At 39.5% G+C, this 27,213-nt stretch overlaps 1 long non-coding RNA gene across 1 annotated transcript in view; it reads right to left on the reverse strand.

Moving 5' to 3' along the window:
- Positions 1-309: 309 nt before the first annotated feature.
- The window catches only part of LOC144322010 (uncharacterized), a 40,801-nt gene continuing 13,897 nt past the window's right edge, over positions 310-27,213 (reverse strand). Inside the window, exons 2-3 of the long non-coding RNA XR_013387573.1 lie at positions 22,553-22,641; positions 310-355 (exon numbers count right to left, since the gene is read on the reverse strand). This is a non-coding gene — a long non-coding RNA (uncharacterized LOC144322010). The remainder of the gene's footprint in view (positions 356-22,552; positions 22,642-27,213) is intronic.

The raw sequence follows: 27,213 nt of genomic DNA on the forward strand, positions 1-27,213 counted from the left end.
AGCTCCCCCGCTAAAAGCAACAAAAAGTTGAAAAAGCTCCAGAATTGGAGTTTAAAAAAAAAAAAAAAAACCCAAAGAAGAGTATACAAAGAAACCCAAATGGGCTCAAATCCAAAGTAGGAGCCTTTGTAGGAGAAAAAAGATTTAGCATTGCTCTTATATCTGGCAGAACCACAGTGGAAAGAGGAATTCACTTAGACACTTAGTAGCCAAAATTCTAGACTTTTTAATAGCCTGATGTGAGAAGCAAGACAAATTAGGAGCCAAAGGAGCCTCAAAAAGCCACAAAGCAGGTCTCTAATGACTTAACATGTGTTTTCCATGTGTCTTCATCAAGTGCTCAAGAGTAGTGAACCTAAAGAACAGGGGCAGAGAAGTAGATGAGAAGGAGATACTCCTTGAGATGGTATCTATCTATTTATCTATCCATCTAGCTACCTATCAGATATGTGTGTATACACACATATATATATTTATTTTATATAATATGTACTATACACACAAGATGATTTTTAAAGATTTTATTTATTTATTTACCAGAGAGAGAGAATGAACACAAGCAGGGGAGTGGCAAAGGGAGAGGGAGAAGCAGGCTCCCCATTGAGCAGAGGACCTGATGCAGGGCTCAATTTCAGGATCCTGAGATCATGACTCAAATCAAAGGAAGACACTTAACTGCGTAGGCCACCTAGGCACCCCTGATTTCTTTATATCAGATGATATTATATATTAAGTTATATATGTACATATATACAAATATAAATACATGATTTAAAAATTTTTTTCCATTTGTTAGCAAAAACACTAACAACAATTATGGTACATGAAATGAGAAGAATACAGTGTGGCATAGGATCAAGGGAATTACTTTATTTTAAGGTTCTTTTTTAAAAAATATTTTATTTACTTATTCATGAGAGACACAGAGAGAGGTAGAGACAGGAGAAGCAGGCTCTATGCAGGGAGCCTGATATGGAACTTGATTCCTGGACTTTGAGATCACGCCCTGAACCAAAGGCAGATGCTCAACCACTGAGCCACCCAGGCATCCCTAAGGTTCTTATGCTGTTCATTGAAGTAGATGACAAATTAATAATTCATATTATACACTCTAAAGCAATTACTAAAAGCAAATTTAACATAAGAGATCATATAGGCAACACATATTGCAAAATAGAATAAGATAAATGCAATTCACGCAGTAGAAGAGAGGAAAGGAGGAAGAACAGAAAAGAGAACAAATTGAATAAAGAGAAACAAACATTCACATGAGAAATTTAAATCCAGGTATACCAATAATTATATTAAATGTAAATGAACTAAACATACTTATTAAAAGGCAGAAATGATCAGTTTAGGTAAAAAAAAAATCAAGACCCCACTTTATGTAGTTTATAAGAAACATTTTAATCACAAAGCACAGACAGGTTGGAAGTAAAACAGTGGGAAAAGGTGTAACATGTATGCTAGAAAGTCTCCAGAGACAGTTGCCATCAATCCTTCCTTGCCTAGAGAAGCACGCTGCTCCTCACATCAAAAGATGCAATTTAATTTCCCTCCCCCTGGAACCTAGGATGGCTTTAGTGACTTAATGAATATAATATAAGAGACATGACATTCTGGGACCTCTGAGGCTATTTTATCATAAACCTTGCAGCTTCTGCCTGATGTTCTTGGAATGCTTACTTTCTGGATGTTCCTTTTGAGAAATCAAGCACCATACAGTAAGAAACCTGGGTCCTCCTCTGTGGAGTGAGCAAAAGGAGTGAAAGAAGGTAGGATTTACACTACAGGTGATATCCCCCCATGTGGACAGGCACATCTGGAATGGAAAAGAATGATTTCCCCATAAAATTCCTTATAATTGGGATTCTTCCTTAGTACATTGTGCTTAACTATGAAGTGTATGGTCATTCGAAGGTAGAAGAGAAGGGTGGGGTACAATCACACTGGGATGAAAAAAGGTGTCCATCAAAACACCAGAATGAACTTCATGAGGTCATTCCCCCAATATCATTCACATTTAGGTCCCCTCCTGGGACCACTGAGGAGCAATAGTGATTCCCCCCGCAAGAAAGTTTTAAAATGAGTTTCATTAATGTGGTAATTAAATCATCTTCAAAGCCCTCTGTATCCAAAGCTGAAAACCTATTCATCATTCAATTTCTCACCCAAAATAATGTCCAAACACACTCTCTGACATAATGTATGAGAGAGTTAGTAATAACATTAAGGAAAATGTCCAATAAAAAAATGCATAAAGATACTCCAATAATAAAATGTCAACAATGTGGAGATGATGCAGATTTTTTTAAAGATTTATTTATTCATGAAAGACATGTGGGGAGGGGGGAGAGAGAGAGAGAGAGAGAGAGGGAGAGAGGCAGAGGGAGAGGCAGGCTCCCTGCAGGGAGCCTGATGTGAGACTCGATCCCAGGACTCCAGGATGACGCCCTGGGCTGAAGGCAGGCGCCAAACTGCTAAGCCACCCAGGGATCCCGATGATGCAGATTTTAACATAAATACTCTCCCGCTATTACAATTCAAAAGCATTACACCACAAATACACTAAAGTCCAAATCCTTTGTCCTTGTGAGTAAAAATTTTTGGCAGGTTGAGGTCTAAAGGTATGAAGGTTAAAAACCAGGTTTTCCTGACCTACTTGAATTAATGGTACTCTGTCTGAAATTCTTAAAGTTCAAATTTCATCCTGATTCAGGATACTTTCATCTTTAAGGTATAGAAGATCTTGATGCCTCAGGAAAGTGGTTCCTTTAGCAGCTTCATCCTGGGATATTTTTCTTTATATTGGATACCGTTTCTTATATACATCAAAAGTGGCATTAAGTTCAGTGCCTATTCTCTGACTTCATCTCATAGATTCTGAATCCAATTCTAATATATTCTAATATACAGAGAGTACCAGCCGGGTGTGGCAGTTCAACTCGGTTCTGACACTATCTACCAGAAGACAGCATCAGACTCCGTAGGTCTCAAGATCACCCTCCACTTTAGATGCCAGTAGCAAGTGTAGGTCATTACCCATACTTCTGCCTGACCAGCTATCAATCACAGGTTCCTATTACTTCTTTTTGGGTTCAATTAATTTACTAGAGCAGCTGAAAGAACTCAGGAAATTCATTTACTCACTAATTTACCAATTTATTGCAAAGGCTATTAAAGAGTATAACTCAGGAACAGTCAGATGGAAGAGATGCATACAGTAAGGTAGGTGACAAGGACACAAAGGTTTCATGCCCTCTGTGAGCATGATACTCTCCCCAAATATCCACATGTTCACCAATGTGGAACCACCCCTAACTCCATCCTTTTGGTGTTTTATGGAGGCTTCATTACATAGGCAGGATTGATTAAATCATTGCCCACTGCCAAATGACTCAACCTCTAGCCCCTCTTCCCTCCCCAGAGGTCAGGGGATAGGACTTGAAGTTCCAATCTTATAATCATGTGGTTGGCTCCACTGGCAACCAGCCCTTAGACTTCTGTGCTTTCCAAATTCATCTCATTAATATAACAAAAGACAACTTTATTGCTCTCATCATTTAGGAAATTCCAAGAGTTTTATGAGCTCTATGCCAAAAATGGGGATGAAGGTCAGACATATATTTCTTATTATAAAGTAAAGGATCACAAAGCCTTTCCTAAGATTCTGAACATTTAATGTGATACACAAGATAATTATAGTCCTTGTTCCATAAGCATCAAATTGAGAAAACAAGATGATCTCTAGCTTCTTGAACAGTTACTGCAGGCAAAAGTAGAGTCATGCAACCCATCGTAAGAGTTACTGAAGGCCAGAGAGCAAAAATTCAATGGCATCTGAGAGAAGGAGAGTAGCCAGGTAAGTCTTGGTTCACCATCACCACATGTTATCAGTTGATCCCTACTATCTCAAACATATCAACTGTGAACTTAAACTCAATTTGGTACTATCTCCCAACAAAATATTTATTTGGCACTATTCATTTGCCATCTCTGTGGTAATGTCTATCAATTTAATGTCTCATTTCTCAGAGTACATTTGAGATACTGCTGCTTATGTACAAAGGTTAGGAATTTGAAATGATGGGAACCCAATCATCAGGTATTATTTTAGATGTCAATCTTTTGTAACCATTGTATCTAATTACTTACTTTCACTTGTCCTTTTGCCTCCTGCCTGAGGGTCAGGTCTGTCTCGTCATACAGACTCCCCATTTTCTTATTAGAAAGCACTTCTGAGCTTGGGCTGCTACTTTTGCCTCTTGTACTAGAATTACATAGGGAAGAATTTCACCTCCCCACTGAATATATCCAGCCAGACAAGTACTCTCCTTTGGATATCTACTTGAGAAAGAATCAAGTCAGACCCCCTACCTCACACCATACACAAATGTTAACTCAAAACAGATCAAAGACCTAAATGTAAGAGCTAAAACTATGTGCCAAAGAAAATAAGCCAAACACAGGAGGCCACATATTATATGGCCCCTTTATATGAAATGTTCAGAATACTCAAATCCATAGATAGCAGTAGCAGATGAGTGGTTCCTAGAGGTTGAGGGCAGAGAGGGATAAGAGAGGTGACTGCAAATGGATATGGGGTTTTTTCAAGGGTGATTAAAACACTGTGGAATTAGATAGTGTTAGTGGTTGAAGAACCCTACGACTACACTAAAATCCACAGGATTGTACACTTTAAAAGGGTAAATTTTATGGTATCTGAATTATACCTCATTTAGAAAAAAAACTTTCAACATATTTTTGAACCAAAGCTACTGCTCATACTTCAGTCTTTAGCTCCTAGGGCCTAGTAAGCACCAATACCATAACCATATCCTAAGATGCTGTCTTTCTTCCTCCCATAAATTCACCTGACACCTTCTCCTGACACCAGCTCTATCTGAATTCACAGAACAACTCCAAAACCAGTTACTTGACATGGTCACTATTTATTTAGCTCAAGATTCTGCAGGTTGGCGAGGTGGACTAGGCTTAGCTATGTTCTTCCAGTCCTGGATGGTTTCCTGTAGCTGTAGTCAATTTCTGGGTCATCTATAGACTTCACGGTCTAGAATAGCCTCAGCAAGGTGGGTCATCTTTGTCCACAGGGCTGCACATTCTCCAGCTAGGCTGGGGTTGTCATGGGGGTGGCAGGGCTCAACAGCATGAGATAAAGTATGCCTAGAGGAAGAAGCACACTGTCACTTCCATTGCATTCTTCTGGTCAAAGCAAGTCAAAATACTGCCAAGATTAAAGGGAAAGGATGTAAATATAGCTTCTGGATGGGAGAAGCTGCAAAGATACATTGCAAGGGGAGTGGATTCAGGAAAGGGTAAAGGATACTGGGCAGTTTTGTAAGTTATCACTTCCTAGAGCAAAAGTTCCAGGACAACAGTTGTGCAATGAAAGAGTCTAGAGAATAACCAATAGACATCAGAGAAGACTAACAGCTGGTTTCGGGAAGGAATTTCTAGGAGAAAAAAAGGAATTGATAGACAACTTCATATGTGAGAGTAAGTTGAAAGGAGTTTTAGAGTTCTTTTAAAAAGTACAAGTATGGATTACAGGACTACAAAAAAAAAAAAACCAATTTCCTTAAGGATTAGGTGGGTAATGTAATAGTGTGGAGTGGCCAAAGGTAAGTATGCAAAGAATGGGCTGCAGAGTACATGTCTAGCTTAAAACTTTCAAATGATTAGTTCAGGAAAGATAAAAAGAATTTCAAAAATGTTAAATATAAAAGTCATTGTATATGTATATATAGCATATTTACATATTTACCTACTTATAAGTAACTTACATTGATATAATATAATACAATATAATATAACTTACATGATTATAATAATCCAAACATAACATTAATTTAACCACCAAAAAAGATAATGCAAGTACATTGAGTGAATAAGGTACAGAGAGGTATGTTTTAGAGACAGGATATGGCATGAAAGTTGAGGAATCGAAATTGAAGGATCAAGAGAAAAGTCAGAACATCTCAAATACTGCTGGAAAAAATGGAGACTGGAGAAATGGAGTGTTTTTGATTCACTCAGAAAGTCCCAAGATGCAAGCTAAAAAGTTGGGATGTAAAGCTAAGCAGTAAATGTTACCCACTGAGATTGTCTTATAGATTAGTATACTATATATGTCTAAGAATAAGTTTCTTTGAAGAAATCTGGGCAAACTAATAGAAAGCTTAATTCAAAACACGTGCTAATTACATTTAAATAAACATAGGGGAAACAGTTTTAAGATTTCCAATTATGCATGGTCAATCCTTGTGGCTACCCTTAAAAGTAGTAGTTAATGTAGCCACAGAATAATAAATGATGTTGAAACCTCAAAGTTTATTGGAAAGAGTTCCAACATTTATCAGTATTTGCTTGAAATGACTCTACCCGTGAGCATGAGGTTAAAATCATTACAGGACAATTATCCTTCTCCTCCTCTAAGAGAAATCTGGTAACTTCATATTAAGTAGGACCTTCTAATTTAAAGACAACCTTGGACTTCATACTGAGAAAATTAGTGTGTATAAATTCATACACAGTCTAAAGCAGCAGAACATGAAGGCAAACAAATTCCTGAATGATGAAATAATCTCTTTGTCCTATAGTCTGAGTCCAGGAACTTATTTTTAGTTCAGAGGCTTCATAATTTTTTATAAAATAAGATCACCCATAAATCTTCCCTGTCAGAAAACCAGCAGTAAGTGACAGAGCTTTTTGGATCTCGCCTTCCTCAGAGCAATTCTCTTTTATTTTCAGAAAACCACATAACAAAGTTGTTCCTCAAGGCCAAAGGAATTGATGTCTTGGCTGGTGGGGATGGGTAACCTACAGAATGAGGAACTGACCAGAACCATTGTTCCCATAGGCTTACTCATGAGGCACACATCTCACTTCCATACAAGGTTTCACTGTGTAACACCTTGACTTTACGCTTGTGGATAATAAACAAAATATGCGTCAGTGGTAAAACCACTGTGTTCTGTTGAACAGGCCCTAAACTCAGAGTCACTGAGAAACCAAACATTCCCTTTGTGACTTTTGAGGCCAAAAACAAGGAATCAACCCAATCTATAATTTCTGGCTTTGGTTTTTCAATGCTCACTTCAAAATTCTAGATGGGCAGTTGGGAGTTAGGGAGTGGGAACTAATTTTAACCAAACCTTTTAATAGCTTTAAATTACCTTGTATGGATGTCCTTCTATAGAAACACAATTAGATGAACACAAATTTGAACATTAAAGGCCAGTTTTTAATTTCTTCTTTTAACTGAGTGGATATCTACCATGTTTCTACTTTGTGAGGAGGCCTGGACAAGATTTTGAGAGTTTGCTAAAATGAGTACTTTATAAGTCTGGCCATGACAATCTTACTTTAGCCCTGGAAGCAGGTGTGGAATTAGGATTTACAAACTCATTGCCTGAAGGCAAATTTGGCCTACAGTCCTGCTGTGTTTGCTTGTTTTGTCAAGTTCTAATTTGAATGCTTCAAGCTTAGCATGCACTGGCCCACTCATTCTTTGCTGATTTACTTTTGGCCACTCCAAACAATTATACTACTCACCCTGACCCTTGAAGGACCTGATTTAGCAATTCTGAAGTAAAAAAGTAACCATACTATATAGGAAATGAAATTAGTAGGAAACCAATGTGTTGTAGAGAGAAACACAGGCTTTTCATCTGAAATAGACTTGTGTATTAATGTTGGTTCTGCTACTCAATACCTATGTGATCCTCAACAGGTTCTATTATGTCTCTGAACCTTAGTTTTCTTACTTACAGATGGAGATAAAAAGACTGACAATGTGGTTGTCAGGATTAAACAAGGTAGTATTTCTTATTCTCACAAGATGTATCATGTTGTGAAGTCTTTGTATAATATGGGACCCAACCTTTCCCTCCCCTGCAGTAGATGCCAACAGAAGCTCAGAATGATCTATCAGTTCTGGCTGTGTGTCGGGAAACACTTCATAAAATCAAGTGGTCATTTGAACCAGGCTGTGAAGGATGGAAAGATTATCCTCATAGGGTAAGAATAGACCAACTCTGGAATGGGAAGTGTTGCCCATCACTTGTTATCACATGTTTTTATCATGATACAAAGCATTGTTGCCTATATCTTTATAGCTCTGTCTGGGATGGAGCAGAAAGTAATTTCCAGGGCCCTGGAGCTGAGATCTGGAGTGTGAGAACTTATCAGGCTTCTCATAACAGTCATGAAAGGGAGTATTAGGTCTATAGGATGAGTCCCCGGAGCCTCGGTATGTATGGATACTTCTAGAGAACAAACTCAGATGCCATATCATATTCAAATGATTTCTCCTAGGGCTCAGTGACAAGCAGACTATATTTTAGATGGTTCTTAGGATTACTAGGATATTTCATGTAAGTCCTGCTGAGTTGTCTGGAACTTCCACAGCCAATCACCTGAGATGAGAAAAGAGTTAGTTGCAAGACTGGTTGTATTGCAGGCGGATGAGTAGGGACTTTGTTCCATGCAGATTGCATAGTATAGAAGTCATGAACTGTACCGGTTGAGGAGGACCAGTGCATTCCTGAGGGACTGACTGGCTGCATTGTTCTGTCAGGCTACCAATCTATACTAACTGATGATGAACATGGTTGTGGATATGAAAGTATTTGAATAGGGCTTTCAATATCTAAGATAGAAAGTTGGAACAAGTAGCTGAGATTAAGATGACTACTGCCTCCGGGAGATGATAATTTTCCTTCCTGACAAGGGCTGCAGAAGTTATCATGAACATGGGGAGAATGGAGTGATGGTGAAGTTCAGAGCACGGTGTGTGCCATTTAACAAAGTGCGTCATCATCGGGACTGCAGGAGGAGAGAGGAGATAAAGTCTAACATAAAGTCCATTGTGAGAGCTCCCAAAGGAGTAGGAGGTTAGGAGGTTAGGAGGAAGAGCTTCCCCCTCCAGTGATCTTGGTTATTTTTCCAGTGCCCTGCAGGCTGTCTCTCAGACTGCTGATCCAAGCACTAGGCACCTGGCCTTACCACAGCACTGACACTTTTGCCCCTGCTTGGTGATCCATGCTGTTTTCAAGTACCCATGAAAGACCCAGCAAGCAGCTCTTTGTATGTGCGTATCGTACATCCCCACTCCACTATGAGGATTAGGTATTGTCGTGTGAGTTTGGGCCAAACTCTAGCCTTGTAGAAGTCTGTGAATTCCAAGGAACAAGAGGAAGTCTAATGCTCTGGACAACTCATCATACAGTTTGCAAAAACTACCCTTTCGAGAGTTGATTCACAGCACTGGCAACATACCAGCTGATAAAGTTGTCAAATAGGAGTATCCTGTGTTCAGGAATCTGGGGCCAGCCCTGCATCCAGGTCATCCTGTTAGAAGCTGCAAATCACCCACCATGCCACATCAGAAAAACAGCATTCCATTGCATTCTTCCCTGATCATGAGACCCTGGGTCTCCACAACGAGCTGTTTTTGCCATCCTATATTGGGAGAATTGATGCACTCTCCCAAATCTCTCAAGAGAGAAGAGCGTGAGCAGTCCTCAGCTTCCAACATTTGAAAATCATCAGATGGTTCCCTTTTTTCCCCCCTTACTGTGAGGTGTATTTCCTGGGATGTGTGGCCATTGACTTCCACAGTATAATGAGCAGCTGGATCTGGAACCTTGTGTTAGCACATGGAATATCCAAATTGTTCTTTTCAAGGGATCCCTGATAGGCTTATCAAGGATTCCGTTGCACTGAAACTGTTAGAGAGGCTCTAACAGAAGTAGATCCTGGACACATGATCAACTCACACGGTTGTTAGTGGATTGCAGATACACCCATGGGAGCTTCATATAAAAATTCAAATTTTCAGGTAGTCTTCAAAAATAAACATCTGAAGACATAGGATCCACAGTCCCACATGACAACAATCCCCAGACCAGAATTAACAAACTATGTCCTCAACACTGGCATGTTTATACCAATCACAATCTTCCTCACTCCCTGTGTGTTGTATGGGCTACTTCCCTCATTTACACTGACATCTGCAGATCTTAAAGGAAGAGCAAAGACAGAGGGAGTAGCCTAATAAAAGGAAGGAAGGTATGAGACGCGAATTAGTTTAAAGGATATATACTAAGCTGTGAGGATAGAAATAGAGGTTGCGATTACGATGGAATGAGCTATGAAAATCATCCTGAGCTACCGAGCTTATTCTTCAGGTCATGTTAAGACACCAAAGGCTTTTACTTAAGAGTTTAACAAAATGGAAACTGCTTTAGAAAGATAACTTGAGAAGCAATGTGGAGGACATCATGTAAAAGTGAAAGAGGAGCAGCAAGGAAATATTTATGGAAGAGTACGCATAAGATGTAATTTATAGAATTTGGTAGCCAAAATGCCTGGGTAAGAGTGATGAAATAAAGACATGTATGATGATTTTAGCTAGTCTGGGAGGAGAACATTAACGCAGGATGGAGTTCAAGGAGAAGGCTAACTGGGAGAAAGAGGAGCTCCCTTAGACTTTGTTAAAACGTGAGGAGGAGGCAGACAAGTCAGGTGATCCGGACACATCCAGCAAATGGAGCTTGGGGGAAAAGAAGGGGATATAGGACTCGGAGATTATCAACACCGTGACAATATTCGAAGCCAAGAACCAGATCAGATTGTCTAGGACAAGGAGAAGAGGGGGGCAAGCAGAGCCTTCAGGAACATCATTCTTAGCAGACGTGGTGACAGAAGAAGAGCCTAGAAGTGATCCGAAGAAGAAAACCTAAGAGAGATCTGGACGTCGTCGATACTTTCTCTCGTCCTGCCAAATCCACTTTCCACCCTGCTCCGTGCCAGAACCGGCCTCTGTGAGCTGCCTCCATGGGCCCCCTGGTCCACCGGCCTCGGGGCTGATGTGGCTGCTGGGAACACTGGCCGGTATCAGAGGAGGAAAGAGAGCGAAGTTGGAGTGTTCATCTCCCTCGCTCTCTCCTGCTGGACTGCCCCAGGTTCGCTAGCTCTCTCCGAAGTCCACGGCTTCTGTCGGGGGTCCTGTCCCTCCCCATGTGGCCCTGCCAATGGTCCCTGCCTCTCAGCCCTGCGGTGCCCACAGCTCCCCTGTCTCTATTCCCAGCACACTGCCCCGACACTGCAGACTCCCCCGCCGTGGTCAAGAGCCCCTCGATTCCGCTCCCTTCCGCTTCTCAGTATGGATGTGCCATCTGTTTCGTGCCGGTATCCAGCCTGAGGATTCAGGGGGGTAAATACGGGAGGAGGCAGTATCCTGCGAGCCATGATAGAGGAGTTGGCATAAATGCTACAGACCCGCTCAGGAGGGAAGACCTAAAGAGAAGCAGAGTTGGATGTTTGTTTTCTAGAAACCGAAACTGGGTGGGCAGGAGTCAGGAAGCAAGCTTTGGTAGAAGAAACGAATGGAGAGGGGAGAATGAAGCCTTAGAAACAGAAAAGCCTGCTTCAAAACGGCCGATGGGCTAGGGAGGCTCAGGGAAGGGCCACCCATCTGAAACAGAACTAGTCTACACCTTTGAAGTTAGGGAGAGACAGAAATAGCACCATAAAACTGTTTTCTGTTTGTTTTTTGTTGTTTTTTGTTTTTGTTTTTGTTTTGTTTTTTGTTTTGTTTTGTTTTGTTTTTTTGGTCAATTACTTCATTGTCACCTGATTCTAATGGCCTCCTTAAATTAGCAAATCACCTTTTCTCTGGGCTTTTAATTTGACAGCCAGGTTTCAAATAGGACCAGGAGACAGGTACAGATGAAATGTCTAGTTCAGGCTTACCTCTCCGAGTCATTCCGGTAACTAATCATTTATAGGACACCCTAAGCCACCTCTAGGAAACTGATGCTTCTTTATTGCTTGTTAAAAATATTTACATTTCCTTCTACCAGCTGTATGTAAGGAATTGATATTTTCTGAATTGCTAAGGCAATAACATCTTCCTCGAGCCATCAGAGGATTTGACAAAGCAGCAAAACACGAGCGCCTCTGCGGCAAATAAGTGGGAGGCACTCGGTCTGTCAAGCAATTAAGTGGACCTGAAAAAGCTGATGTAATTAAGCCTCTTACTGCATAATTATCTTTATTTTAAATGTGTCTTTTGATAAAACATCTGTTCCCTGCTCCAGATATGAAAAGAGGGACCCGTGCTCATGAAGAAAACAGAGCTTGTGAGGCCCTCACACATGCTGCCTGGGCTGCTCAGATCCGAGGCAACAAATGTTGTCATTTGTTTCATCTTTGCATGCAAGAGGCAGGTGTCCCCACGTCCACAGCCCACATTCGCCTGACCTCCGAGCTCACAGCAGCTGCCTGGAGCTCTGTCACACAAAGCAGTCCCTGGGTGCTGAGGGGACACTCGGAAGCGAGGAGGCAATTAGCCGGAAGGGCTACTGCTTCGACCATCTGCAAAGAACAATCAGATGTGGTCACCAAGCGAAGGTGGGATGCTGGGCAGCAGGGTCCCCTCGGGTCCCTGTCTCCAGGCAGTGGGGCACGACCCCATTCCCCTAAATCAAAGGTGATTCGTGGAACCTGACTAATGCAGGGCAGCGGTACATTGGCATGTTTCTGGAAGGCATCTTTGTCTGTTCTCCATCCTGCTAGTGCCAAACTCCAGCTTGTCCATTTCCTGCATTTGTCTGAACCAAGGATTTGGGATCATGCTAATAGATATTCAGGGGAGAAAGTCACAGGCTTTCACAGAAATAGACGTGGTTTTACACGCTGGCCGTGCCTCTTGTGGGCCAGGTGATCAACCACTTACTCTCTTCCAGCCTTGAATTACTCCACTCCCAACTGGAAATAATAATACCTATCTGACCACATGATTTCGAGAATTACAAAGTAGGAGAGAGCCTAATGTAGTGGAACCAAATATGGTAGCTGATCTGAATCAACATTAGCTGTCTCTGCTTTGTCTGACCTGCCTTCTCTCTGTGCAGCCTGTGCAGAAGCCCAAATGTTTGCTCCCTCATGGTGAGAAGCCTCCTGTCAAGACCAATAAGCCTGGGTCCTGGTCAAGATGGTGACACAGAAGGATCCTGGACTCACCTCCTCTTATAAACACGCTGAATCTACAGCTATATCTGGAACAATTTCCTTAGGGAAAAACATCAAAAACTGACTGGGTAACTTCTATGCATCAGACAAATGTGAGAAGGCTCACAGCAAAGTGAGGAGAGAGAGAATTGCACACAATCTCACTATAACCTCCCCCACTCCCTACCTGGTGCAGCCACTCACAGTTAGGACGGGACTCAAAACCCAGAGCTTCTCCCTCAGCAAAGGAGCTCAAGGTTTGAAACCCACATCAGATACCCCAACGTTTAAGGCTTGAACCTCAGAGACAAGCCTTCATAGCTATTATTCTCCTTGAACATCTTAATATTCATATTAGATCAGCTTTTGACCTGCTAATATATCTAGCTAAAGCCATAGTCTCTCTTCTTAAGAGCTCTATTGAAATATAATTCACATATCATACAATTTATCCCGTCCAATTCAAGGACTGTGACTATATTCACAGACTTGTGCCTCCATTGCCACCATCAACTGCAGAACATTTTTTACCATCCCCAATAGAAACCTGACAGCCTTTCATCATCACCTCCTCGACCACTCTGTTCCCCCTACAGTCCAACTCTCTCTGTGAATTTACCTATTCTGGACATTTCGTATAAATGGGATCATACAATAAATGGCCTTTACGTCTGTCTTCTTTCACTTAGCCTAATGTCTTCAATGTTCAACCACGTGGGAGCATGTATCAGCACTCCATTCTTGTTCACTCCTGAATAATATTCCATTGTATCAGCCCACCGCATTTTATTCCTCCATTCATCAGTTGATGGACATTTGGACTGCTTCCCTTTTTTCACTAGTATGACAAACAGGGCTAGGAACATTCATGTACAAGATTTTGCATCAACACGCAATTTCAATTCTAAAAGTCAAATTGTTGGGTCATAGAGTAACTGTTTTTAGATTTTTGAACCACTGCCAGGTTTTTTTTTTTTTTTTTTGAAGTGGCTACTCCATTTTACACTACCACCAGTGGGTTATGAGGGTGCTAATTTTTCCACATCTCACCAACATTTTTATCCTCTGTCCTTTCGATTATAGCCATCCTATAGGATGTGAAGTGGTATCTCCTTGAGGCTCCAATTTATACTTCCTTGATGGCTTACATCTTCTTTTGAAGAAAACATTTCAGTGATGCTCACTATAAGCCACTGCCTCTGGGAATATCTTGCCCTGACTCTTCTGTGCTTTCTAGAGGACCACCCGTCTATATAGGCTTCACCACCATAAGACAGCTACACAAGAAAGTGCTCATACTGCCCAGGTCTTTGTGACGACACATACCACATCATTCTGCAATGGGTAAGAGTATGAGAAGTACATTAGTGCTAACTCTTAATCATCTCAAAGGACATCAGAGAATCAGACATCATGCTAGTTAACAATACACTGAGAGAACATCACAAGGCCAAGTCAAGAGAGAAAGTTGAAATTGAATCATTAAGTCACCATTTAAAACCAAGCTTTAGTACCCTATCGCTAGTGATAGCTGTGATATCATATATTTACAGGTCTCATACAGAAGCAGGAGCAGAGAAATTTAAAATGGATCAAAAGAGCAATTTACAAGCCCTGATTCTAACTTCAGGTTCCAACGATTTTAAATAAGATACTAACTTCAGGTTAAATCATTTCATATTCTATAGAATGGAAAAAATAATTTCCCCAGGGGGTTATTTTGACATTTAATTAAGATAAGGTTGTAGGGCCTGCTCTATAAACTATAAAACACTATGTGAATTATTATTAGCTGATAATTATTAATAGACTAATTTCCATTCACTGAAAATTTATTTTGTGATAGAGCTGTCCTTCAAAGGCACCAAGCAGGATGTCTTAATGGGACTTACAAAAGGGAACGTCAATCTTGTGTATCATTTTTTTCTTAATTCAGCATATTATTATACCATCTGCATAACCATAGGTGGACAGCAGCTTTGGCTGAAGTCATAAGGGAGCCGAAACCTCCCACATAATTCAGGTTCCATGTCACCCCCACTAGTAGCTCTCATACTTGGTGTCCCTAGTCATGTAAGTGGTAAAGGAGAGGTATAGGGCCTCAGAATGCAGTAGGCTGCCAAAATAAACAGCTTCTGGAAAAACTCTAGGTGAGATGGGCACACAACCTCACGAACACCTGCGTGCCAAGAGAGCATGTGTATGCACTCTTAAGTGTGAGCATGGCCACGTAGCAAGTGTGAATTCATCAGCTGGGTTTTCACATGTGGCAGAATTTAGCTGGGGGTGGAGGGTGGTCAACCGGACTGGAAGAGCTGAGATGGCTTCACTCACATGTCTGGCGCCTTGCCAGCCTGTTGGCTGGGCAGATGATTTCTCCTTTGTTAGGCTTTGCTTTCTTCAATAAGCTCAATCAGCTTCCTTTGCAAGAAGGCAAAGACAGAAACTACATGGTCTCTGGAAGTCTATATCCCAGAACTCACACATGGCTCCCCCCACATTCAAAGTCAAAGCTGAGTCACATGGCCAGCCCACAGCCAATGAGGTGAAGGAACAGGATGTACTTCTTGATTTGTATAACATCCCATTTCTTCACTTTTTTTCAACTCTATTCAAATCATACACTGATGATATAGGGATACATTGAAAGGATTCCATTAACTATCAATTATCACATTCATCTCACATATTTACTGTGTGTGTGTGAGAGAGAGAGAGAGAGAGAGAGAGAGAAAGATCACTGAAGCTCTACTCTCAGTATATTTCAATTGGACAACAGTATTATCAACTACAGGCACCATGTTATACATTAGCTCCTCAGATCTTATAAATGCAAGCTTGTACTCTTTCCCCAGACTCCCCTTAATTCTCCTACCCCAGAGTTCTTGACAACCACATTTTACTGTTACTATAAGTAAAATTTTGTTTTTTTTTTGTTTTTTGTTTTTTTTGTTTTTTGAGATTCCACAAATAAGTGACACTATGCAGTACGTTTTTCTCTGTCTGGGTTATTTCATTTAACTTCATATTCTCCAGCTTCATCCATGTGGCCACAGAGGGCAGGATCTCCTTCTTTTGAAAGGCCAAATAATATTCCATTCTGTGTATGTGTATACACACGTACATTCTTTCTTTACCCACTCATTTGTTCATGGACACTTTGTTTTCATACCTTGGCTATTGTGAATATTGTTGAAATGAGTACAAGAATACAGACAGTGCTTCAAGATAGTAATTTTGTTTCCTCTTTATCTATACCTACAGTTTGAATTACTGGATCATAGAGTAGTTCTAGTTTTAATTTTTTAAGGAGCCTCCATACTGTTTTCTCCATACAATTTACAGTCCTATGAACAGTACACAAGTGTTCCCTTCTTCCCACATCCTCAACAAGATTTATTTCTTTTTGATTATACACATTGTAATAGGAGTAGGTTAGCGTCTCATTGTGGTTTTAATTTACACTTCCCTGATGATTGGTGATATTCAGCACCATTCCATGTACCTGCTGGCCATTTCTATGTCTTCTTTGGAAAAATGTCTACTTAGTCCTTTTGCCTATTTTTAAGTTAGATTATTTGGGTTTGTGGGGGATTGGTTTTGGGTTTTTTTGTTTCTGCTATTGAGTTATATGAATTTATTGTGTATTTTTGATATTAGCCCCTAATTGAATATGAGGCTTACAAATATTTGCCCCCTTTCCCTAGGTTGCCTTTTCATTTTCTTAATGGCTTCCTTTGCTGTGCTAAGACTTGTTAGTTTGAAGGAGTCACATATGTTTATTTTTGCTTTTGTTGCTTTTGCCTTTGGTGTCAAATCCAAAAATCATTGCCAAGACCAATGTCAGGGAGCTTATCTTTGTTTTATTCTCGAGTTTCATGGTTTCAGGTTTTACATTGAAGGCTTTCATCCATTTTGAGTTGAATTTCTGTATGATGCAAGATAAAAGTCTAATTTCAGTGTTTTGCATGTGGCTCTTCAGTTTTCTCAATTCTATTTACTGAAAAGATGGCCCTTTTCTCCTTAGTATATTCTTGGCTCATTTACCATCAACTAATTGACCATATATGTGGAGATTTATATCTGGGTTCTATTCTGTTCTATTGAGCCATGTAACTATTTTTATGCCAATATCATACTGTTTTGATTACTACAGCTTTGCAATATAGTTTGAAATCAGGGTGTGTTATGCCTTCAGCTTCATTCTTCTATTTCAAAACTCCTTTGGCTATTCAAGATCTTTTGGGGTTTCATACAAATTTTAGCATTGTTTTAGCAATTTCCATGAAAACTGTCATTGCAATTTTAATATGTACTGCATTGAATCTATAGATCACTTTGGGTAGGGGATATTTTTACCATATAAACTTTTCCAATTCATAAACACAAAGTATCCATTTATTTGTATCTTCTTCACTTTCTTTCATCAATGTTTTAGTTTTTCATATACAGATCTTTCACCACCTCAGTTAAATATATCACTGTGTATTTTATTCTTTCTGATGCTCTTGTAAAGGGGATTGTTTGCTTAATTTTTCTCTCCAATAGTTCTTTGTTAGTGCATAAAACTGTAACTGATTTTTGCCATGAGTTTACTACAATGCCATGAGGTCAAGTATTGTTTCACCCATTTTTTTAGAGAAGGAAATTGAGACCTAAGATTAAGCACATGTTGTGTGACACATCCAAGTTTGAACCCAGGGGTGTGCGACACGTATTAGTGACCTGAAGAAAGGTAATCTTGCTTGTTGTGACCAGAGCTTTTATGCCAATTGCTCTCTCCACCCCTCAGTGTCTCACAACTCAAAGAAATGGTTTTAAGTATTTTTACCCAAGAGATTCAGCTTCCTCTTTGGGAGAATCCTCTCTCCTTGATCTTCAGTTATGCCCTTCTCTTAATGTCCATTGCCTCGTTCCAGAAATGGGTTCTATGCTAGGCCAAATTCAATCCCTGAATCAGGATGTAAACTTCAGAGAAACCCGAATTTTTTCTACTTACCTGAAGTTTTTTCTCTTTTCTAATGGAGGAGATACAGAAGTTCTATATACTGGGTAATAATTTGGTTATTAATAATTGGGTAATAATTTGGCCTTGATTTTAATTTTAGTCTTTCACTTGATATTTGGATAGACTTTGGTCACCTCAATGGAAATATTTATCCAAAATCATCTTTTAAATGTGAGGACAAGGGCCATGGAGAGCATATCACCATCTTTTGGATGTGATAGAAGATAGAAGGAACAGGAGAGAGAGAGACTATAAGATCAGATTCACCTGAACTCTGTAAATGACTAGTCATTTGATCTTGGGTAAACCATTTCATCAAGTTTGGTCCCCATTCTCTCATTATTTAAATGAGAATATTAAGCTGGATGTGCTCTCCACTCCGACATTATTTGAATCCAGTGCCAGAGCATAATTTCATGATATACAGTGCACATTTTTACTCCAAAACACATTGACATCATGTTAAATTAAACTGACTCATGTTCCCCCATGTAAACAGTTGTGGCTATTGCCAAAATTTTGCTCACAAACAGAAAACAGGCACGGAGCACTTAAAATTATTTTTCCTTTAATGCTCTGAGAATTTTCAATGTGCTGAGAAACAACAAGGTATTTCTGTATGCTGCTCTTTATTTGGCTCATTAGATCACACCAGAAATATTTCACAGAGCCTCTTTCATATCTTTTCTGGAGCATCATCCAAAGTTGAGCAAAAACATTTGAACAAGATGTCTTGATTTAAAAGAAAAAATGCATCTATGTCAGAGAATAAAGCAAAGGCACAAACTAGATGTTATTCTGTTTGATAAACCAAAGTATATTGGTAAATCCCAGCCAAAAAAGTTGATATATTAGAAATGAACATAACTTTTTGTTGGACAGCATGTTCACTGAGCTGCAGAACATAGCCTGAAGGTGTTTATAACTACATAGAGATACCATAAGATATAGAGTTTTCAGGCAAAAACAACAACATGATTGAAATTGTAAAATGTTTGGGAAAGCAGGAATTTCAAATATCATCTTCCTAGCAGATGTGATTATTCTCATATGCTTCGATTTCACAGCAAACACCGATCCAATTGACATCTGGAGAGGAAGTCTCCCAAACAAACCAATTGTGGCATCCTTGGAAATATGTCTGGATAGTTATGCATCATGGGAAGGCGTAGTATTGTCCTAACAGTTTCTGTCCATTGAGTTTTCTGATTTAAAGAACCTGTGAGGAAGGACACAAGCCCAGAATCCAATGTACGCTGCTTGCTGGCCACCCATATTGGTAACTACTTGACCTTTACAAGAAGTCCTGACATGGGGCAGCTTAACCTAATGCACAGTGGGATAAAGCAGCTTTGGTCAGCTTCTTTTCTTCCTGAATGCCCCAGAGCTCATCTAATGCAGAACTCCCTTCTTCTTTGCCAGGGACTTGGTATTTGAGATCAGTGTAAAAGGCCAAGAAAGAGGAAACTAAATCAAATCTTCTATGTACTAACTTTGTCTCCACTCAAAAGCCACAATAGCTTCCCTTAGGATGGGAAAAGCAAAAGGACATAAATATATTTCTTCACTAGAATTTTCTGCTGGCCAGCGCCTCAGGTGCCATCCTGCACATGAGCTTCTCTTAATATCCACTGGTCTTTTACTTCAAATTCACATGTCTTTCCCCATACCTGTCCCTCTTACTGCCAACTTAGGCACTCTCATTTTTCTTTTTTTACCTGGGTATACTCACCTGGGTTCCTCCAGGGACCCTTGGAAAAATAGACTTTCAATCTCCAGATGAGCCAAGTAGGCAAATCCAGTGAAAAGAAAGGAAGGTACTCAGATTGAGACAGAAGAAGGGCAAAAAGACACATTGCTCTTGCCTCAGTGAACTCGCCCATCACACTTCCCTAGTTGCGTTTTGGTCCTTCTTTTAACTGCCCTAATTTTCTCTGACTTTATTTTCATTCAAACCATCTCCCATCTTAAGGAGTAGTTAAAAGTACCAGTTGAAGCACATCCCTCTTGTACTTCTAAGTCTTTAAGAAAGATCATACAGGTGGCACATAGGAAATAGTGCCCTGATAGTATCCAAGATCTATAAAGAACTTATGAAACTCAACACCCAAGAAATAAACAATCCAATCATGAAATGGGCAGAAGACATGAACAGATATTTCACTAAAGAAGACATACACACAGACAACAAGCACATGAGAAAATGCTCTGCATCACTTGCCATCAGGGAAATACAAATCAAAACCACAACGAGAGACCACCTCACACCAGCGAGAATGGTGAAAATCAACAAGACAGGAAACAACAAATGTTGGAGAGGATGTGGAGAAAGGGGAACCCTCTTGCATTGTTGGTGGGAATGTGAACTGGTGCAGCCACTCTGGAAAACAGTGTGGAGGTTCTCCAAAGAGTTAAAAATAGAGTTACCCTACAACCCATCAATTGCACTACTGGGCATTTACCCCAAAGATACAGATGTAGTGAAATGCCAGGATACCTGCACCCCGATGTTTATAGCACCAATGTCCACAATAGCCAAACTGTGGAAGGAGCCTCGGTGTCCATTGAAAGATGAATGGATAAAGAAGATGTGGTGTATATATATATATATATATATATATATATATATATATATTACTCAGCCATCAGAAAGGATGATGGTTCCATCCACCATTTGCTTCGACATGGATGGAACTGGAGGGTGTTATATTTAGTGAAGTAAGTCAATTGGAGAAGGACAATCATCATATGGTTTCACTCAACCATGGAATATAAGAAATAGTGAAAGGGATTATAAGGGAAAGGAAAGGAACTGAGGGGGTGGGGAAATTAGAAGGGTGACAAACCATAAGAGACTCCTAACTCTGGGAAATGAACAAAGGGTTGCAGAAGGGGAGGTGGGGGGGGGGGCGGTTGGAGTAACTGAGTGACAGGCACTGAGTAGGGCACTTGATGGCATGAGCACTGGGTGTTTTACTGTATGTTGGCAAATCGAACTTCAATAAAAACAAATTTAAAAAAAAAAGGAAATAGTGCCCTGGGACAGGAAGGGGAGGGGGATTCCTTTAGCTCCAGGATAAGTGTTTACAGATCAGGAGAAAGGAGTCATCCAGGCAAAACATGTGACTCAGACAAGAAATCCCCTAGATGCAGACATCAGATCCACAGCCACACCTTGAGAGATTTGGGGGACAGAAAGAGTCTCTCTTTGACCTGTACACGCAAACAAAAAACTATGGACAGGCCATCAGCTTGGCAATAGCTTTCAATGAGGGATAATGGAAAGTGCATTTCTTCAGGGAAAGGCTCCCTGATTTACACTGGGTGCCCAGACAAGTCCCAATGTCAGATGGAGGACAAGGAGGCTGGATTCAGGTGGATTGGATCACCTGGATTTCAACAGAGTTATGGTGGGCAGTAATATCAACATCTCCCAAAGATGACTCCTCTGTAGGCTAAGCCACATCTCAGATTTCCTCTGCTCTGACTGAGCTAGGGTAATCAGAACTCATTCTTTGGTCTGAGCCATCATTACTGTTCTTAGGAATTGTCAGGTAAAATCCCAGAAGGGAAAAAAAAAAATGATTATCCCCTCAGCTGCAAAGAACAGGGGCTCAGAGTCATTGAATCTGAATGGTAAAATTTATATTCCAAACTAGGGAATAATGACTGCCAACTTTTTACTATTGATTTTGAAATTGCCCAATATGCATTCATTTTCAATCAGTACTCTGATTCTTTTTAAGAAACGACTTCTCCACTGGACATAGTCTTCTGGGACAATACTCAGGCCAAGCCTTTTCCTAGCCAAGGGGTCAGACCAAGATACAGGCTGAGCCAACTGGATGCCCTTTCCTCAATATTTAAATCTGAGCATAGGGTCAAAGGGCCTGGAAGCAACTAAAGCTCTCCCCTCCATCCCCAAGCACAGTTCCTGTTGGGACTTCTAGAGTGTCCTGCCTCTTTGCCCCTAGGGCTGCTTTATTTCCTGCCACATCCCAGCATGGTCGTCTAGGCTCCTGGTAATTCTGTGAGCCTCTGACAACTTTCCAATGCATTCCTTCTAACTTTAGTTAGCCAAGACTCATTTCTATGGCTTATAACCAAGCACAAGGAGCTAGTATACATCAATATTTATACAAGAGTGACAGTATCGAACTCATTCACTTGTTTAGCACCCCATTTTACTCCCAGCAACACTGTGACATAGGTAGAGAAGATATTATTTATTCTCATTTGGTACATGAAAAAAAAAAACACAGACTAGGGGCACCTGGGTGGCTCAGTGGTTGAATAGCTGCCTTTGGCTCAGGTCGTGATCCTGGGGTCCTGGGATCTAGTCCTGCATGAGGCTTCCCACAGGGAGCCTGCTTCTCCCTCTGCCTATGTCTCTGCCTTTTTCTGTGTGTCCCTCATGAATAAATAGAATCTTAAAAAAAAAAAAAAGAAAAAGAAAACACACCACCACAGACTCAAAGGGCTTCAGTGACTTGCCCATGTACTCACAGCAAGGAAGTGTCCCCAGGCTCAAGTCTTTTGGCTTTATATCCAGTGCTCTTTACACTGCACTGAGGTCTAAGTTCCTCTTCTGTTCCCTATAAAGCAACAAAAGGAAAACAGATTTTTTTGGAATACTCACATTCTTTTGTTAGCAGTTCATGCGACCACTATCATGGGCCTTTTTTTCAATTTCCCTTTTAATGAACAAGGATCTAGATGGAAACACATCCTTTAATATACTGCTGCAATGTTAATGGAGCCAGACCACGACAGGGTGTCTTATTTGCCTTTGGAAAAATTGAAAATTATGGTGAATTGTCTCTAACGTTACCTGTAACTGTTGCCTTTTAGAAAAGAGGTACCTAAGTCCATCATCACAGCGTAGAATAAAATGTCTTTCCAGAAACCAAAACAAACTTGCCTATTTTCCAAAATGGTTTTGAAACCGATCAAAAAGAATCTGAAAATGAGCCATGCACTGGTAATAATTATGCCTCGAACTGTAGAGAATTTCCTAATTTTTTCTTTAGCCATAGGAATAAATTTTAAGTATCACTGAAACTTCACTCATCACTACAAAATTTGTCTGAAGCCAGTAACATTCTTCTGTAATTTAAAAATCACTGTGTAATTTGTCTGGTGACATTTCAGATCCTTGGCAATGTTGGTATAGTGGTAAATAAATCAGTCTAGCATTACAGCATTGAGAAATTATCCCAAAGGATTAGCCTGAGGCCCCTCCACCCAACACCATATCTAAGTTATAAATTTAGAGCTTCTACACCCAGCATCATGGTTAGGTTCTCCCCCTTGAAATAAGTGTTTCTCTGGGAAAGGAATATCACAATCTTGTAATATTTCTCAATTTAGAAGACAGAACCCTTCAAAAAAATGTTTGCAATATAAACACTAAAGAAACAAAACATGACAGGAACAAGTTCATGAATGTGTTCAATTCATGCAGGCTCTAAAATTTTTTATTTATATTAAAAAATTCTGATTGTCACCATCTGCTCCCTGTCACCATTTATTTAGACCCTTTTATTTTAAAAGACAGTACCATCTAGATAAAATGCATTTTATAAATAATAACCATTTCATGACCTTATGTGGAAAATCTAGAAGACAAAATTTTTCTTCAAAGTCCCCAAGTGTGAAAATCAGATAGTCTTTTACAGCAGGGTTAATGTGAAAAAAAACTATTCCCTCTTAATATGTATACATGCACAAATTAGAACACTTGACCCTACTGGTATCACTCAAGCTTGAGTTTATACTATATGACTCCATATTCATTCTCCTAGCTTGATTTGACTTGCTTCTTAATTTTTACAAAATTGCTTTATCCAACCAAAACTAAAATTTTTATAGCCCTAAAATATAAGTCAAAGTCTAAAACCCTGTGAGTTAGCAAAAGAAATACATGGAGTAAAGTATGTAAAGAATAAAAGAATTTTTACAATTTTCATAACCACGTAATTATGCTATGCCAGTAAGAATGTCTCCAAACAACTATGGAAAGAGATTCATGAAACATATTTTCATTTCCAGATGAAAGGCAGATCTAAAATGGCAAACACAATTCCTATAGTGATAGCTGGGTAGCACCAAGGTCAATGTTAGGGCTGTGAGTCAAATCTGGGTACTCCTCGCAGCTCTGTCTTTCTTTACTGACTTTTTTCTTCCAGCTTAGTGAGCTGTTACTCATTTTATTTATTTATTTATTAATATATTGCTCCTTGTTACAGGACAAGCACATGACCAATATTTCTATGACTAACAACTACTCTTGATAAATAGATCAACTAGGGCCAAAAACAAATCAAATGTTTTGGACAATCAAGAAATAATTTGTAAGGTGTGATTTTGGAAGGGGGGGAGATGAGAGTGATGTTTATATAGTTGTTTTTTTGTTTTTTTTTTTACCCTGAGAGGAATAAAAATTTCTCCTGAAAGAAAAATGTTAGATTATCACAAAGAATAGATTCTTTTGTAGTCTTTCCATTCTCTCTTTGCTGCGTTTTTAAGATTTTTACATAATTTCTTTTAGTTACATAAATGTCTTTAGAGTATAAGTGAACCCTACTTGATTTGGTGGGGGAGGGCAAGGAAGAGTTAGTGTCCACAATTTCCTTGCTTTCTTTGACCTCTTCCACAGCTGTCTGTTGTCTACACATATGACAGCTTCTATCTAAGATGCTGAAGAAGCATCAAATTTCCTTTTTTTCCTTCCCCAAGTTAATGACATTTGCGGTATAGGCCAGGGGTTTACTAGAGAATTTGGAATTGGAGACAAGGAGCCAGAAGGCTTTATCTCAAGAATAATATCCTCCATTTATCTGATGAGAGTATTGTCAAATTTCCCTAGTTATTCATCTGTATAAATAACATCACCACCCACTATGTCATTTCCTGAGAGAGAGGAGCCTCTGGTGCCCATTCTCAACTTTCTACAGAGAGCAAATTTAAGTCCCGTGTTGAGTCACACACACGTGCACACATGCGCACACACACACACACATTTTAGGATAATTTGGTTTTTGTTACTTCTCTAAATACCCTATTTCTCAGATTTATCATCCATCTACTTATTTATCAGGCTAGGCTCCAAATACATTTTGATAGTCTTCCAAATCCAAATACCCTCAAAGGATGAAAAATCACTGATAACATTTCTTGCATGTTCAGAGACTGAGGAAATGTGCCTGATAAAGCCGCCCTAACAATGAGGGCTAGATGCTAGAGTCAGCTCTTGCCAGAATGATATTGATTATTCAAGGAGGACATTTCAAAGCTAATCAAGACACCTTCTCCTCTACACACACACACACACACACACACACAGACATACAAATGGAGGCAAATAGTGTCCTAAAGTAGAAACATAGAGAATAAATAAATAATCTTTAAAAGCAATTCTTGCAGGAGAAATCATCAAAATCCCTGACTCCTATTTCATAGTGGCTACAATTCAGAGTATCACTAACATTAAAAAGTGTGTGCCTTCTATTTGTGTTTTATTCCTGAATCTTTATGCATATCTATTCATCCAAATAAAGAGAAACCCCTATCCATAGCCCTTTCCAATTTTCTCTGTGTGTATGGTGTTATTGCAGGAACCAAAGTGTAAGCAATTCTCATGCTTCTTCAAAATAGGGAAGTTTCATGCCATCTTTCTTATGGGTTCCATGACAGATAAACGAATTAGTTCCAAATGGTTGGGTTTTCACTCTGTTTAAGTAACTCTAAGGCAATGCTCTGTGGATTCTTTAGCATGTGGAGTCACACAAGTCCAAAGGGAAAATAAAGGGCAGAATATATGATCCTTGACTCTTGAATGAGCTGAGGTGCCTGAAGTCACTGACATCCTGGAACGTGGATTGAAGAATGGTATTTCTTAAGTAATTATGATCTCAGCTGGTTCTAATGGAGTGATAATAGTTTGGCAGATCCAGTGGGTGGTGTGCATTTCAGAGCCCTCACAAGTTCCAGAGAAAGAAAGTTATTCTTTTACCTCAGGAAAAAAAGAATAATTGACCTATTGGGACAAAAGAGAAAATTGACTACAGTTCCTTTGGCACTAGGGTCCCTTGTCATTTAGAAAATGGTGATTGGATTACAGAGTGGATTAGCATAATTTAGTAGGAAAAGCACTTGTAACCATTTATCTTCTGGACAAATGGCTACTGAACCTTATTTCTGCAATTCCTTCTCTTCTACCTTTCAGTTTGATAGAAAAAAATGGGGATGGGGGACTGAAGGAGTATAATGTAACTCTAAAACACTAAAAACACAAAACCATATGACACAGTACATGTCACACTCTAAGGATGACAAGTATTGTGTATAGTATTATCAGAAACACTAAGTGGAAATGATAGTACTATCTGTAAGTTTCTATGGAAGCTAAGGGTGGTCATTTTGAATCATTATGATTCTGCATTGAACTAATTTAACAAATGATTTATCTTAGGATTTTCATGAGTCTTCTTTTAAAAACCACAGTAATTCATACACATTGTTTTAAAAAAAAAACATAAAATATGTCTATGGACAGATGAATGGATAAAAAAGATACAGAATGTGTGTGTGTATATATATACATATGTATGTATATATATGTATGTATATATTCATACATACATACATAGGGATATTAGCCATCAGAAAGGATGAATACTTACCATTTACATCAATGTGGATGGAACTGGAGGGTTATTATGCTGAGCAAACTAAGTCAATCAGAGAAAGATAATTATCATATGGTTTCACTTGTATGTGAAATAGTAGAAACAGTGCAGAGGATCATAGGGTAAGGGAGGGAAAACTGAATGGGAAGTCATCAGATAGGGAGAAAAACCGTGAGAGACTCTTAACTATAGGGAACAAATTGAGGGTTGCTGGAGAGGAAGTGGGTGGGGGGATGGGGTAATTGGGTGATGTGATGAGCACTGATAAATTGTTGAAAGCTACATCTGAGACTAATGATGCACTGTATGTTGACTAACTGAATTTGAATTTAAAAAAGATCATACAGTAGTGCAGAAGTCATTTTAAATTCTCAAAAATCATCCTTGTCTACATTGTTCTCCATTCTGCTTCCCCAAGATAACTAACTTAATCTTATCATTTTTAGTTATTGAGTTAATGCAATGTTAATGAAAATC

Source organism: Canis aureus, chromosome 10 (genome assembly GCF_053574225.1).
Source record: "Canis aureus isolate CA01 chromosome 10, VMU_Caureus_v.1.0, whole genome shotgun sequence".
Taxonomy (NCBI): Eukaryota; Metazoa; Chordata; class Mammalia; order Carnivora; family Canidae; genus Canis; species Canis aureus.